The sequence below is a fragment of the Bombus terrestris genome, chromosome 6 (assembly GCF_910591885.1).
Source record: "Bombus terrestris chromosome 6, iyBomTerr1.2, whole genome shotgun sequence".
In the NCBI taxonomy this organism is placed as follows: Eukaryota; Metazoa; Arthropoda; class Insecta; order Hymenoptera; family Apidae; genus Bombus; species Bombus terrestris.
In genome coordinates, this window is record NC_063274.1 from 11,310,859 (window position 1) to 11,324,837 (window position 13,979).

Below are 13,979 nucleotides of genomic sequence, written 5' to 3' on the forward strand. Positions count from 1 at the left end.
CGTGTAATGGTACCCTTTTATGTTAATCGGTAACCCTTCCGCGTTTAACCAGCTGCGTTCGCGCATTGTCTCGGCCAAGTTTTTCACGTGCTTTTTTCTGCCCGCGTGTTTTTAATGAAACAAAACGCACGCGCCTATGCTTTGACCTGACCCACGTGTCGACTCGCAGTTAGGCCATGTTTTAGGGGTCAGTTTTTGCCGTAGTCCGCGATAGTAAGGATGGAAAAAAGAGGGGGAGAAGTAACCAGAAAGAAAGGTGGCGGAGGGTGAAGATTGGCTTGAATTAAATGAGAAAGAAAAAAGGACAGAAGGAAAAAATGTCGGGCTTGATGAAAAGTAAGAGCGGTTGCAAATGAACGTAACGCGCTTTCTCGCCGCCTATAATCCGCTCAACCCTTCGAGATACTTATTTATTTTTATTTTTAGACTTGACGAGGCGTTCCTGCGAGTACCGTTATCCGATTAATCACGAAAGGTTCGCGTACTTTTTTTTCTTGCAGTTTCCCAGCGCTTCGTTGGTCGAGACTTTTATTAATAATTTTGGTTGGGATGCATTAAATGAGATTAAAAACGAGCGTCTTTTGCATATAGCGACTGTATTTAATCTAAATTCTCGTGAAACGATATTTTGTATTTTCATGCCTCTTCTATCAATGCTGTCGATATCGATTTTAGGAGTAATATTAATTAATTTTTAATTTACTTTTTACAAACTCGTTAGGAAGCTGTTAGACGATCTAATAAAAATGTATGGATAACCGATGTGGGACGAAAGAGTTTCTATGCGTGCAACAGTATCGTCGTGAAATAAATCAAAGCGAAGGTTTAAACAACCCCGAAACAAAGATTCAAAAATGCAAAAGTCCTGCAAAAATTCATACCAAACAGAAAGTAGACGAAAAAAAGAAATGATAATTGTCTAAGGGAGAAAAAGGGTAGGAAGAAATTACAGATCTCGAAGACCAGCCTTCGAGCAAAGGGTGGGCAGACTTTAACCCTTTCACCCTGGAAGGCATGCGCACAGGAAAGTCTGCAATGCAACCTCGGTAATTGCTGCACCCGAGACAAAATGGTAGGCGCTCGTAGCGATGGCGGAATCGTTGAATTTGTAAACCTTACCAACACCTTAGAAACTGAAGATATAAAAACTGTTTTTATCTTCTGTTTTCATCGAATCCACCACTTTCCCATCGATCGTCGATATACATGCAACATACCTATATCTGTCTTCGAGCACACGAGCAACTTTGAAATTCAAATTCGACGTCGTTTGACTTTCGACTGAGTCTCGTCTCGTTCGTTTCGTGGTTTCTGATAGGCCGATAGCGTCTTCGAGGTTGCACTGCCACGCGTAAAGTCATGCTTCGTTGAAAGGAAGCAATTACCAGAGAGATTTAAGGAGGGCAAAGAGGATCACAGCGTCTTTCCTCTTTCTTTTCTTCTTCTTTCTCCAAACTCCTTTTTCTTCCTTCTACTTGGTCCAGTCTTCTTCGGGGTTGATGGCGCGGCTTGCTCCGTAGTTAGCGGGGCGTGTCTTCAGTTTCTTTGAATTAAACATCATGCCTGCTTCAATCAGCCCATCCCCTTCGCCTCTTTCGCTTCTTTCCATTCCTTCCTTGCCGGTCCACGAGCGAATCTCGTCTTCTCTTCGTTGCACAGGCCTCCGTTCGACGACTTGTCTTCGTTCACGAACACTTCGAGCGGGGCAGGGTGAGAGGTCAAAGGTGAATCCAAAGGGCAGCGGACCCTTCCCTTTCCGGGACACGCATCGCGAGATATATCTCTTTATAAATTTGTAATCAGTTCTTGCACCGGATTTCCAGTTCTATGTTCTTTCCCTTCGTCGCGTTCCTCTGCACTCGCGAAACCTGTTTCTCGTTTAATCCACGCGACTCTCAGATGTTTCAGTTGCTATTAAACGAAATCGAAGGAAAATTGTTCGGGAGGAACGAGAATTTTAAGATTTATCGAAGGCTCTTTAGAGCAAAAGGTTCGTTTGTTCGTTTGAATATTTTGCGTTTCAATTCTTTATAACGACTTGGATTTATTTAGGAGGTAAATTATGAGAGATGTAAGAAATACGGTGATCTTCGTTAATATTTGGACACCACGGCGATTGAGAGATTACTGCTCTATAATAATATTATTATATTAATATTAAGTTTCTAATATGTTAGAACACTTGTTCTAGTTAGTCGAAACATTAATTTTATTTATTCAACGTACACATTTTTCTACTTAATAAGCGGTGAATTAAATAATGATAGAATTGAATAATGAACTAAATAATGAAATCGTAAAAGTATTCGGACAGTAAGTAAATTACCTTACTTTCTTATATCTTTTCGAGTTTATTCATCCCAAAACTCATTCGACGTTCTACTCTTTACTTTTTTGCTTTCCGTTGAAACGCATCGGCATCGCGTTCCCTATTTACGCAGATCGAAATGTACGGGATTCGCGATTCTTCGTTTTCATTCGACAAAAATATCTAAGAGAAAGAATCGCACGGTTCTCTCATTAGTACTAATACCCCAGGGTTTTTATAATTTACCATAGTTGGAGTTACTTAGGTGGCACTTTCTCGAGAAGAATGGGACCTTGTACATAAATTCAGCGTTAGAGCTGGAACGTCCTTCCACAAGCGTACATAATTCTTGGACTCAGGTGGTGCTGGCTCGACAGGATGTTCATACCGCGAGCTTCTGGCACTCTGCTTTTACCGAAATTTATTTTGTACCGCGTTTTACGAGTCTTGTAAACGGGAAAGGAGTGGAAGCAACGTTGGACGCGTCAAAAAGTGTAATGTAGAGGCCGTTTCGATATTTAGACAGTCGTTAGAGAATAGTTTCTTAATAAATGTGGATTCAAAAGGTTTTTGATTTGAAGATACAATTATCTAATGTGAGTCGATTTGGTGAACAGAGAATTAGGTGTCTTTTAAGCTTTGTTTTAAAGAAAATTTTTAAACACAATTGTATGAATCTTCGATGCTAAGACGTCTTGTACATGCAAAAGCAATGTTCTCGATTGTTCTTGAACGAGACTGATCGATAACGTAGTGAATGTTATAGTTACTTTCCTGTAAAAAATTGGAAATTATCATTATTCTTCCTCTTACCGTTTTCGCGTATGATGGGAAACAAGAATATCTTTATTAGGGAAAAAATAGAATTGCACATAGTGTCGTTGACGATTATCGAAATAGCGTAGAGCAAATGATTAGCCGCGTCGACACGTGTTATGGAGATGAAGTGTCACGAAAATGATTTCAGGGTGGCTTTCGAGAGGTGTACGCTTTCACAGGATATCAGGCTTTTTGTGTCAAATCGATCCGCACTCGATTGAGCGAGGGTGTCACGGCGGTGGACGGATACATAACACTTGGGGCGTTCCAAAAACGATGTTAAAGGGTGTCTGTTGCCGCCGTGTGTAAATTTTGTTAGGACTACACGCGTAGATTAGCGTACACACGCGTGTATATACCGTTCATCGATCGGTTCTTTGTCGTTATAGAATTTTTAAACGGCGATCACCGTTCAATCCTCGCGGGGATCAACGACGCAATGTTTCACACTGACTGGTCCTGTCAATTTCTATGCTTACCATGAAAACGATGATGCGAACGAAAATACCAAAAAGTATACGGATCATCTCTTTCAAAACAGTAAATATTACATAATAAATGAAAAATAACAAGTACATTCTTGTTAATTTCTCCATTTCGAACAACTTGTTACATTTGGGCATAAATATAAGTCTCCTAAAAATGGGTGATCGATTTATACAATTTTATTTATTTAAAACCATTAGATAAACCACTAAATAAAGAACCAATCCTGGAATGTTCAATAGCGTGCAAAAATACGCAGGGAAAGTATTCGAACAATAAATATCTAGTAGTTCCTATATACATTTTCCGATTGATTTTAAATTTGACCGATATAATCACGATGATGTTTTATTATAGCGCTAATGAAATTTTAAGACGTTTTATACAATGCTTACATTGTGAACGTAAAAGGTTTCTATGGCAAGTGTTCGGATATTTTCACGAGTCAATGCACGTAATTCCATAAGCGATTCAAAGAACAGCTTTGATAAAACGGAGTTGATTATTGAATTTTAATATTGCTCATCATATTTTTCGCTTGTAGTCTTTATATAAAAGCAATAATCTTTGATACTGCTTTAAAAAAATACGAACGAATTTATCTATAAACGCGATCGTTCTTACCGTTACCACTTACTGTTTCCATTGATAAACGAGTTGACGAAGAACCTTCGTGTAGAGTTCGACGAACCCTTCTCAACGGAAGCGGCAAGGTACAAGGAGCAGGCACGAGGCGAAAGGATTCATCCCTTCCAGCCGCGGACCCACGGATCCGTGGTACGTAGGGGTTGAAAAAAATGGGTTGGGTGATCGTGGGTGAGTCACTACTATCGGCTAGGGTGATAGCGGCTAGGGTGGGTGCAGACTTTTTATCTATAGGGATTTGTAGCGAGCCTAGGTCCGGTTGCACCCTTATACCTAAACCCCGCGAGCTAACGTCCGATCGACCCACAGAACTCGACCCAGAGCGAAAGAGAAAGCGAGTTAAAGAGAGAAACAGAGAGGCGATGAAATTATTCATGAGATGCGCGTAACTGCTGCATCTCTCGATCGACCATCGATATTGGGAAGGGTTGCCGGAAGGAGGAAAAAAAAAAAGAGAAGAATTTGTCCCGGGGACACAGAAACACGTTGCATCGTTACTCTGACACGTTGCAAAATTCAAACGACACAGCGGTTCCAATTATCATATAGATGGAAAAACTAGAAGGCTAGCTGGTCTGTTTAAGAAAGAAAAGGGAAGGAATTAAAGGCACAGGCGCGGGGGGCTTTCACGTGCCAGCTACAGTACGAAGCCAATGAAATTAATGAAAAAAAAGAAAAAACGAAAATCCTGGCAATGATCACCGAGGGGTGGCAGGACGGAATAAAGAGGATCAGAAGAGGAGGCTGGCTGTGATTGCCACTTTCCGCTGACCCAGCCGATTCTTCCACGACCTTTGCTCCGGGGCCAATTGCCGGCACGAATAAAATTTAGATGAATAACGAGATCGGCGATGCCATTTAACATTTTATAATCAAAGGTAATCCTCCTCGCGTGTTTTAGAAAGATCGCTGCCTCGAACGAAGAAGGGAAACCCACTTCCCCATTTTGGCTTCTCTCTTCGTTACCTCTTCAGAGTCTTCTTCTATAATATATTCTATTCCCGTTCAGTCAGTAGAGAAAAAAAATTAAGAAAAAAGAAACGTGCACCCCTACGATATTTTACCCCGCTGACGGCACGAGCATCGCTGACACCCCCCCCCCTAAGAGCTGTATATCCCTAGCAGGTCTGAACCGTTAGTATCAGGCGCTGGTCGCGGCGCGTTCGTCCGGGTCTCGCAAGTAATTTCGCTTAAAAACGTAATTAGTGTGCGTGGAGATGGGGTTGAAGAAAAAAATCGTTAGGGGGTAGCCAAGTTTTTTTCATAGAGCTTGGGGTGCGGCGGGCCAGGCGCTTCGCGAGGCCACCCTCTGCTCCGGACGAGAACTAGGGGACCCACCCCTCGTCCCTCGGGCCACCCTTCGCCCCTCGACCCACCCGGGACCGCGTATCTTTTTTTCCTGATCAAATCTTTGGGGTGGACTTCTCGAGTGCTGTGGAGCAACTTGGCCGTAGGGTATCGAGCCGTACATCTTCTCGCTGCTCTGAAGAAGTTGAAAGGATAAGTAGGAGGAAGGGTGAAAAAAGAAAGGGAAAGAGAGACGAGGAAAGAAAGTAGGAAGGATGGTCGAGCGGATTGATAGGCAGAGAAGGAAAGAAGCGTTACCGGGGAACGGGAAACGAACCGGCTTCTTGCAGATAACTTCGCCGTGTTATTTATATTTGACTTTGTACCTCCTGCGAGAAATCAAAGACGTATAATGTGTATGATTATGCTGCAATGGTTTACGGTGGATTGTGAAAGTGGATCGACCATTATCATAGAAAAATTTGACGTTCTATGTATATTGTCTGTGTTATGTAAAACATTTTGAAATTCCATTAGCAATGTAGTGAGATACGATTGATCATATTGATCAAAATTCGAAACCAATATGAAGATATGTATTAAACTTACAAGACAATTACGGCAAATGTATACTTGTACCAAGTACTTGTATTAAATTTCTTGTAATTTCTATATATACCTTCAGATTTGTAGCAAACTTTATCAACATTATGATGATAGTCGACTTTCATTACAGTGCTAATGAGATTTCAGAATGCTTTGTATAACACACGTAATATATAGATTAAAGATTTCTGCTAATGTTCAAATATTTCCAGAAGCTACTGTATGTGCAGTTGAAGTTTTATTTGAAAAACAACGTTTCGCGCGTGTTCATAAGTCCGGATCATAGAACAGGAAGTTTTCATCGGAAAACGATTCGCTTAGCCAGCTGGGAAGACAATGGGAAGCTTAACAGCAGATCAAGACGCGAAACGTTGGAAAAGTGAATCGAAGTCAAAGACGGACAAAGTGTTCTATAATTGAACACCTTTTGTATCTACTAGGACACTTTTACCAAGATATCCGCTAATGGGCTCTCATCTGACCTCGCTCGCCTCGTGTTACTCCTTCGGTTTATTATTCATGGCCCGTTACTAAACCGTGAATATTTTCCCTCTGCCGTACCCTTTTTTGGTCGCAAAAGCGGGCGTCGCCTTTTTACGCGCGCATTATTTTTTATGCCTTATGCCGAGCACTCTCTTCACCCTGTTCTGTCGCCATTGGCTCACCCCCTCCTCACTCAGCTTCGTCTTTCTTCGCTACCTTCTCGTTTGTCTCTTCCATTTCCGTCTGTCCTCCTTCCGCCTTTCTTCGCCAAGCAGACACTGTTCAGGGGAAATTGTAATTTTAATTTTTAATTTTTTTCCGTCGATCCAGCGCATTTACCGAGTCTTTGGAACAGCGACAAGGGTGAAAAGACACGGTGTGAGACGAAATTGTTCATGGTTATATATGTAGATTTTTCTGGATATTTTGATCATTGTTTGCATTGCCTAGTCGATTATTTAGTCTAACATCATACGCTGCTGGGGAGATCTTTTGTTTTGTAGAAAAACGAGAATGGAGCACTAGAACGATGATACTGGAATACAATGAAAAGTGGCTGAGAAAATTGTACGAGAATTTGACAGTATCATAATGTGTTGTACATTCTACTTGTTATCATAACAACCCGTTTTTAATCTAAAAACAAAATTCTTAAATACAGAGCGTAGGAAATAAATCTGTTAAAAGAATAAGAATCAGAATCTGCGTTTATTAACCGAATTGAACATCGAGGATATATAAATAATTAAAAACCTTTTTAAAAAATACAACGGCGTGTCAATATACATACATACTTTCTATATCCACATATATATATATAAAACTCGATTTAAAAATAACCTAGCAAATCGATAATTCAGTTTAATCACGCGGAAGCTATAACAAATAATTTTACCAATAAAATTTCGATATAATAAACATTCCAGTATTTTTAAACCAGCCAGTTTAATTACTATTTACCCTACATCTATCGGACATTTAATTAATTTGCCAACATGTATATCGCGAAGCATCCAGGAGCAGATCACTTACCCTCATTTACCCCACAAACCACACAACCCCGTTACGACAGAAAATAGAAACTTCTGTACGATAATTGGCAAGCCGCGGATCCGCAAATTTATTTAGTCCGAAGAATTGCGTAGCGAGCGTTAACAAACTAATTTCGCTTCTTCTTTCGACCCACGAATCTGTTTTTGTCATTCTGCTTGTCTGAACTAGAGCTACTCGGTGAAAGAAGGAAGATTCCTTGAAGCGGACGCAGAAGGCGAAGAAATAAGGAACGAGGCGGAAATATTTTGACCGTAGCCCGTGGTGCTCTTTTCCTTCTGGTCCCTTAGCATCGACGATGCGACGTTCGCTGGGTGTGGGTGGTTTGTGCGCAAGGATAGAGCAGAAAGAAGGGTGAAGAAGAGAAGGGAGCGGCACGGTAGCACGCGCGATCCCCCCTCGAAGAAGTATCTTGCGTAATTAAGCAACGCAGCCGTAATGTATCCAGTGTGCAGGGGCGGCGATATTGCCCCCGGTGTGGGCCGACGAACCGAGGAGAGGGAGGCTGGAGGCCGCGCGAATCGAAGTGCCGAGGGTTGCTACCGGCAAGAGAAGAGATGGAAGGGTGAAGAGAGCCCTGGAGAAGAAGCCGAGCAAGACGGGAATAGACTGAGCGGGATACAGCGAGAAGAAGAAAGATAAAGAGAGAGAGAGAGAGAGAGAGAGAGAGAGAAAGAGTAATGGTAAGTGGTACGAAGGGTAAGGGGAGGATCGTTGGTTAGAGTGAGGGTAATGATATGCCGGAGCACCAGCGACGACTCCGACCCTTCATCGGCCGGAGTAGGAAGAGTAGAGACCAGGAGGGGCCGAGTCGCAGGCTCGTTTCAGCGGCTTTTTCTTTTCTCCTCGACCTCGTCTTATTTTCTCCTTCTTTTCCTCTTTTTCCGCTTTCTTCCTTTTTTTATTTAATTCGGGAGCAGCAATTACAGCCACGAGACACTCGTGCCGCGATACCTTCGTCTTGCGTCTCCTCTTCTTCCTTTCTCGCTTCTACTCCGGCGTATCCTCGCATCGTCTTTCTTCCCTTCGTTGTTTCTTCTCTTGTCTAACCCCTCTTCGACGATAGGTCCATGGTCGTTGGATGTCGTTGATGTTGAATCATTCGCGGAAGAATTGTAATCAAAGTTCCTTGGGAACCGGGGAATGGTTTAAGGGAAATAGGTTGAACGAGTGGACCATTTAAGAATAGGGATCGATCAGGTAACAGGGACGAGATTTGTTTCGGAAACTGTAGCTATTTGAAGGTTTAATGATTTTTGGGTTAAATTTAATTCATTTCAAGTTATTGGATTTGTTTGAAAAATTAAAAATAACGATATATTCCAACATGTTACTGCTCTTACCTAGATAAATTTAAACGAGAAAGTTTAGTTTAAACAATACTCGAAAAGCTATTTATGCGTATCTAAGAAAAGGAAGCATTCTAAATTGTATTTATGACTATACGACCCTTCATCATCAAAATTTAGGCGCCTATTTCTCATACATTTCACCTATATCCAAAATACTGAGAACTAACTTCGCGTCTGTTAAAATCCTCGCTGTTCCACTGACCAGTGAAATCGAGTACTATGCGATCGAACTGTGGAATCAGTCACCAGCTGCACCGAGTTTATCTAATTTATGATGCTGTTAAGGGTGGTGATATTTAAACGAGGCCACCTATTCGCTCGTTCATGTTCGTTGAATTAATCTCGGAATCATTGGGCGTGAGAGGCAGCGTCGAATCAAGTTACATCTGCTCGTCGCGCGTCACGAATAAATCACGCCCTTGATTCGCTTAAATGATTTGCATACGATTAATTATACCGGAATAACGATCGACTCTATCCGTTCTTCGATTAATCACGTTTCACCGCGAATTGATTTGTCTGTGTTTCGTAAGAAGAACGGCAAGAAATTGCTGGCTGTTACGAAATGTAGGAATGTGTCCGCGCATAAATCACGATGAGTCGCGGTTACGTATAGGTGTTCGTGTAAGTCGTATGCTTCGGTATCGGACACTATTATGTAAATCAGCCTTGGTACACCATGGTACCCACCCATAAACGATAAAATATCCGCTATACAAGCGTTCCATTGTGAGGAATTCATAGCGGGCCTTCGAGATACGCTGCAGAGGAGAGAAGACGTGGGAAGGGTGTGTCCGACCACCGATCACTTGCAAATCACACGTAGCGAGAATTTATTTAAAAGGAAAGAAAGCTTCTGTGATCCGTGACTGTGGAAAATTTGAAGTTTGCAAGGATCGCGGAATTCGTTTCTTTTAATCTTTGGAAAAGTTTGAAAGTTACGCTTATGCGATTTTATTCTTTTAATCTTTCGGATGCAAACGATCTTTAATCTTTGGCGTGCAACGACCGCAGAATTTTATTCTTTTAATTTTTCGGGAAACTCGAATTTTCCAACCGTTGTAGAATGTTATTTTTCTTTTTTTGCTCTTTGAAAGTTTGAAAATTGAAGGATTGCGGAATTCTATTCTTTTAATCTCTGAAAAATGTAATGCTTGCGACGATTGTGACATTTCACTCGTCTAATCTTTAGGAAGATTGGAAATTTTCGACGATTGCGGAATTTTATTCTTTTAATTTTTTTGGAATGCTGCATCGATTACAAAAGACTAAGAAAAGTGTCTTTCTTTTTTTGTAATATCTATTTTTCGTAATTCTTTAATATTCGTTAATATCATTACAGTGTTTATAAATATTTGATGTCACTCGAAAGGTGGATCGTTTTAGATTAGCACGTCGCTGTTTTGCTTTATATTTTATGTATCTCGAGTACCTACGAAAACTCCATTTAATAGAGCGAAGTTTTAATTAATGTCCGATTAAATAAACTACAGACTGAATCTACTTATTTCAACGTAATCCTTTTATTATATGGACGAAAAATCGAATGTACATACAGTGAATATATGTATAGTGAGTATATAGTGGGGAGGATCAGGAATATTCGTTCGCTTTACAGACTCATAGCTGTAGTAGTCCCGCAGAAAAAAAATCAATGGCATCAATTCCATCGACATGCACAAATGTGTTCAAGTCCAAGGTCAACAACCGTTTTGAAATCAATCTCTTCACAGCGAGAGCTACAAGGAATTTCTGCTCGCGACGTTTCCTTTTTATTTCAATATTTCATACGTTCTTCCCTTGTAATCTTATTTTAACAACGACATAGTATTTCATCGAAGAACACGCTGCAAGTAATATTCTTTCTCTTTTTTTTTCAAATGATTGATATAATTTTTTTTAGTTATAGATATAATTACTTGTTTTTATACGCGATGTGTTTAATATTCTTAATATATTAGATATTTTAAATATGTTGTTGAAATTATTAACGGGGTGAGTGTTTGAGATTGAAGTTGCAGAGTTTCAAAGGGAAATATTGTAAAGTGAGCATCACCCCTTTATAGATGGATACGCGTTAACCAATTGAAGGTTGTTGTTGTTTTTAAAACCGGCCTCATGTCCTTTGTTCACGGCCTGTGGCTTCGAAACCATGCCAATGTCGAATGAGAAAAACAATGACCTGTATTCTGGAAATTAATCAGGATCGTTCTACTTGAACGCAATAGTTTATTCAATTTAAGGTTGTAAAGTATAGCACATAGTACAAAGTAACGCAAAAATAATATCAAGTTAATTTACCTAACTTTTATGCAATATATACGTGTTAAACGTCGAGCAAACTTTCCTTAATAAAAGGCGTACACATTCTAACACACATGAAAGGAATAAACCGTGATCGTTATAGCATCTGCTTTCATTATAGCATCTTGTTTTTATTAATAAAAACTGTCCACTGTGGCATATTCTACTGTATTTAATACTCGAACTGTCTAGAATCCTTTACGTCCACTTATTGTAATCTGCATCTAATGTAAGTTCACTGTATGTGTATCGTACAAATCACTATAACTAAACTGATATTGTATAATAAAAGGCAAGTAGATATAGCAATGTTTCAGTATTACAATAAAAGTATGGTAGAACCTCAATTTGCTAAACTAATTGTGACACGAGAAGAAAGACAACTTTGAAATAAAACCGTAACTCTGTCCCCTGAGAACAAAAATTTCCCTCGAATCAATGCTTCGATAGTTGATCGTACCTTTATTGCTCTATTATACCCTGCACCTCAATTACGCTCGATAATTATAAAACCACCAATGCAACTTCCGTTTACCGATACCAATTCGTACAGCAATTTTATACAAAAATCTCTATACCCTTGTCAATTATTATAAAACTATTAATCCAGGTCACGCTTTTCTATTCAAAATCACAACAATTGTTTACCGATATACCAAACCCATGACTCACCTCTAACAAGCAATTTTATCCGCGTGTCTCATTCATATCGTTCTCTCGAAATCCACCTGTTCCTTCTTTTTCTCCAAGAACATTCTATCCCCAAATAAATTCCAAGACGACGAACAGCAAGAGTGGTGAAAATTCGCATTCTGTTCGGTTATATCAACGAGGCGAGGCGAGGAGCTACGGCACCCCTTTCCCTCCTCCGCCATAAATGTAATCCATAAAAAGGATGCTCGTAGGGAACCGGCAAGGAAATAGATCAAAACTAGGCCACGCGTGATCGCGCGAATTTACTGCATATTGGCTCTCTCGGTCTCCCGTTTCTGCCGCGTAGCGCGTTCGCGTTCGATTTCGAGACCCCTGACCGATTTGCTTAGCGGTGCTCGTTCTTCAAGGTGGAAACTCAAAGGCCGGGTAGTTAGTCGTTGGTCAACCCTGGTAATTGCGCGTAACCATGGAAATGCCTGTTTGTTTGGGGCTCTTTTGGTCATAGAGGCGAGGGCGCGCGCAGGGTGAAAGGGTACGCTTTTCGAGGCCACTGAATGCAAAGAAGGGTTGCAGAGGGTCGGCCGCGGAAGTCAAGGACGCATTCACTGACTTCAAGAAACTCGGCCACCGTTCTGCTCTCATTTTTTTTTTTTTTAAGGCTGACGCTGCGTTACAGGATGATGAATGTGCGTGGAGGGTGTTTCCACTTCGTCACGTGGATTTTTCTGTTTCCTTCTTATGCTTAACGCTTTGATAGGATTTAAATTACAATCGGGAAGCTTTCTGAAAGAAGGCCGTTTAGATCGTTTTCTTGTCAAGTAGCTGAATCGTTAAGAAGTTTTCGGTCATTTCGTAAATACGAAGAAATACCAAGTTCTTTAAGAGGCATTACCATTATGAATTCGAATGTGGCTAACATTAAAAAATTACTGTAACTAAATGTAACGGGATCTATTCAATTCACTTGAAATTCATTTTCTTTGGTGAGCCACTTTTGCAGAAAGTTCCTCAATTGCAGGAATTTTTAAAACAAGATATTTCAACGTATGAGAAACTTTGGAGGTTTCGGTGTTGAAGACGTTTCATATGAACGTGAATTTACGACTATTCTTTTTGACGTTTAGGTTTCTTGATGCAGGAAGAGTGGTTTGAATTTTTTAAGCGTATGCATACAAAGTGCATATCATTTTAACAAGTCTCTGATTAAATAATTTAAAGTACTCGAAAAATTCTCCTTACATTTGGTAATTCATAAGATTATTAAATTCGTGGATTAATCACTCGAATTGGTTGTAGCAGAGACACGTGTCGTTATATTTAAGAAACGAGGAACAAATTGTATTTCACTATTTGGTATATTGATAGGTTCTTTGTGCGCGAATCCCTCGTTGGCGGAACATCGGGATACCAGGCAATACATCAATCTTTATCGAGTATTTTGGACTGCGGGACACTATTAAATCGCCATCCTTTACCGCTTAAATACGTGTTGCTCGATGCACATATATAAACATATCATTCCATACGATCGCATTTTTCACTCTGCGCTCACATTAAAATATATTCCTTTTTCCAATATTTAGAGAAATTACTTCACTGTTAACCCAACTTCCTACCAAAGAGAAACCAATTTGCAGTGCGATAGCTGTACTTAAAAACGCACATAATCAATTCTCGAGAAACGCCTATCAATCGCAGCTTCCGCGTACAAATTTCCAAGGAATCCTCTCATAAAACAACGAATCAACGAAATGAAATTACCTGGAAACTTTTAAGCCCGCAACGTGGAACGTGAAAATCAAATTTTTCATCAACGACATTCCGCTCTTAACCTGATAACCATCCAGAGCATAACAAGCATATCGAAGCCGTATCGGAAGAAAGTGGAAGAAAATGGAAGAGAAGGATGTTCGTGCTCGCTAATTCCGTATTCGTGCTGTTCGGCCTGCGGAGGAATAAGGAAGCGGTGCGTGTCGTTGGCGGGA